The sequence below is a fragment of the Erythrolamprus reginae genome, chromosome 2, assembly GCF_031021105.1.
Source record: "Erythrolamprus reginae isolate rEryReg1 chromosome 2, rEryReg1.hap1, whole genome shotgun sequence".
Taxonomy (NCBI): domain Eukaryota; kingdom Metazoa; phylum Chordata; class Lepidosauria; order Squamata; family Dipsadidae; genus Erythrolamprus; species Erythrolamprus reginae.
This window is the reverse complement of record NC_091951.1, coordinates 317,565,537-317,569,170: the sequence shown is the minus strand read 5'-3', so window position 1 is coordinate 317,569,170 and position 3,634 is coordinate 317,565,537.

Genomic DNA, 3,634 nt, shown 5'->3' with positions numbered 1-3,634 from the left:
AACAATTGCTGCCAACCTGCCTTCCATTGAGGACCTGTATACTGCACGAGTCAAAAAGAGGGCGGTGAAAATATTTACTGACTCCTCACATCCTGGACATAAATTGTTTTAACTCCTACCCTGAAAATGACGCTATAGAACCCTGCACACCAAGACAAGTAGACACTAGAACAGTTTTTTCACAAATGCCATCACTCTGCTTAGTATTTACTAAGTATTCACACTGTCTAAGTATTGACTAACACTAAGCATTGACTAAGTCTGCACTACTATTAATCTTCTCATTGTTCCCATCACCCATCTCCTCCCACTAACGACGGTATGACTGTAACTGTTGCTTGTATCCTTACAATTTATATTGACTGGTTCCTAATATGATTTGATTGCTTATTTGTACCTGGACTAACATTGTTATACCTTATGATTCCTGACAAATATATCTTTTCTTTTGTGTACACTGAGCATATGTACCAAGACAAATTCCTTGTGTGTCCACACTTGGCCAATAAAAAATTCTACTCTATTCCATTTATTATGAGGTAATCAATTTGAAGTGATGGTGGAACAGAAGGATGCACAGACTTTGCCCATATGTAATCAATACGGGTTGCTGTGATTTACTCAAATGGAAAAAGGTGCATTGAAATCAGAGACGTACGTACCCAAAGGTTGGCTGAGTTGTCTGCCTCATTATTATTTTTTCAGTATAATTTTTTTTATTTTTTCTCCACCATGAAATAAAACAATATATGGTTATAAACACAACAACAATGCTTAAAATCAATAATATACAAATTTTTCTTTTCTCATTACTCGCTCCATGGTGGGTCTTATCTCTCTTCCCGTATAAAATTTTCTGTTAATTTTATACATTATTAACAATTCTTAAAATTCTAAATTAAAAATTTCCCCTCGCTGTCTTACTACTAAAGGTTGGAAGAAGGTGCATTGAAATCAGAGACGAATGTACCCAAAGGTTGGGGTGAGTTGTCTGCCTTATTGAGGTCAGATATGGTCATCTCCAGTCTCACCTTTCACCTTTATTACTCTTCCCAAGAATTTGGCTGGGCTTTCCAGCAAAAAGTCCAGAGAGTACACAAGGGCCAAGCAGATAGATGTAAGTACCGTGGCCAAAACCTCAGAAGGTGAAACTGAATTTAGGGTCACAAATTGGAGTTTCATTGCCAAGATGGCAAGGTATGAAATTACACTCCTTTCTCAGTATGGTAAGCCAGGAATCACACGGCACCTGGTAAGTTAAGAGGAGACTCCTGGCCTGAATTAAGCAGAACACTTGATCCAGTAATATAAATCCTCTTGGCTTCAATCTGACTGGAGCTTATTTCTGAGAAAGCTTCTTATAGGAGACTTTAGATTGCAATCCAGTATTGGGCTGCAGCCAGTATGGTCAGGTGCACAATTGCGGTTGGAAAAATGGAGGTGCACGCACAGCTCCAGCTGACCGGTAGGTAGGCACAGGTATCGGTGAGAGATTTGGCTTCTGTGCATGTGCAGGAAGCCAAATATATTTATTTTATTTATTTATTGGATTTATATGCCACCCCTCTCTGAGAACTCGGGGTGGCTTACAACAATAAACCTCAGGCAAGGACGCTCACATACGCAGGATTTTGCATATTTTGGCGGGTTTTTGCCTCCACGGAAGCAAACAAATCACCAAAAATTGGTGAAATCTCTCTCACACAAGCATCCTCGCACAAGATTCAGCTTCTACGCATGCACAGGAAGCTATATCTCGCACTGATATATGTGCATGCGCCCACCACTAGGAGCACACTGGTAACGCAAGCGAAGCAACGGGCAGACCTTCCCCATTCCAATCCAATATAGTTGTTGCACCAAGTCTTTAGAGCAGGGGTCCCCAAACTTGGCAACTTTAAGACTTGTGGACTTCAACTCCCAGAATTCTCCACTAAAGTTGTCAAGTTTGAAGACCTCTGCTTTAGAGCTCGCTTCTGAGTTATTATTAGGCTACAACTTTGTGCCTTATTTTATATGAGAATTCTAAGTGAATCCAATGAATTCTGGGGAGAAGCCACAGCCCACAGCAGGACAAATATTTTCCCACTGGAGAGTTTCTGATTCAAGCACACAGTCTCCAGTTAGAAAGATATGAACCACTGGCCAATGCAGTTGCAGATAGAAACGTAGAAACATAGAAGACTGACGGCAGAAAAAGACCTCATGGTCCATCTAGTCTGCCCTTATACTATTTCCTGTATTTTATCTTAGGATGGATATATGTTTATCCCAGGCATGTTTAAGTTCACTTACTGTGGATTTACCAACCACGTCTGCTGGAAGTTTGTTCCAAGCATCTACTACTCTTTCAGTAAAATAATATTTTCTCATGTTGTTTCTGATCTTTTCCCCAAATAACCTCAGATTTGCCCCTTTGTTCTTGTTTTCACTTTCCTATTAAAAACACTATTTATTTATTTATTTATTTATTGATTGATTGATTGATTGATTGATTGGATTGGATTTGTATGCCGCCCCTCTCCAGAGACTCGGGGCGGCTAACAGCGATAATAAAACAGTGTACAATAGTAATTTGGTATTGATGATTAAAAATCTATTAATATAAAAACCAAACATACATACATACATACATACATACATACCATGCATAGAATTGTAAAGGCCTAGTGAACCTTATTTAACCCTTTAACTTATTTAAATGTTTGGATCATGTCCCCCCCTTTCCCTTCTGTCCTCCAGACTATACAGATTGAGTTCATTAAGTCTTTCCTGATATGTTTTATGCTTTAGACCTTCCACCCTTTTTGTAGCCCGTCTTTGGACCCGTTCAATTTTATCAATATCTTTTTGTAGATGGTCTCCAGAACTGAACACAGTATTCCAAATGTGGTCTCACCAGTGCTCTATATGGCGGGATCACAATCTCCCTCTTCCTGCTTGTTATACCTCTAGCTATGCAGCCAAGCATTCTACATGCTTTCCCTACCGCCTGACCCACTGTTCACCCGAGTCTGCAGAGAGGGGCGGCATACAAATGTAATAAATAATAGTAATAATAATAATTTTGAGACTGTCAGAAATCACTACCCCTAAATCCCCTAGATTGTGGGAACTGTGGGTATATTTGAAGGCCACAGATTTTCGCTCTGAATCTATGCCCATACAGCCAACAAAATAAACTGGGCTACAAGGAACAACCCAGAACAGAATTATTTTTTGGCCAAGTGTGATTGGACACACACAAGGAATTTGTCTTTGGTGCATATGCTCTCAGTGTGCATAAAAGAAAAGATACATTTGTCAAGAATCATGTGGTACAACACTTAATGATTGTCAGAGGGGGTCAAATAAGCAATGAGGAAACAATCAATATTAATAAAAATCTTAAGGATACAAGCAACAAGTTGCAGTCATAAGTAGGAGGAAATGGATGATAGGAATGCAGTTCTGATTCAGTGTGACACGCCCGTGTCTGAAGAACTCATGTCAAAGAGAATCTGCTCCAGAGAAAATAGACATAAATACTGTACTACTGTAAGCATCATTCCAAGAAGAAAATATGCAGGCATACGCCGATAGATGGCGCTGCTTCATAACCATTTCCTTAAAGCCCTGAGGGCGAATCCATTCA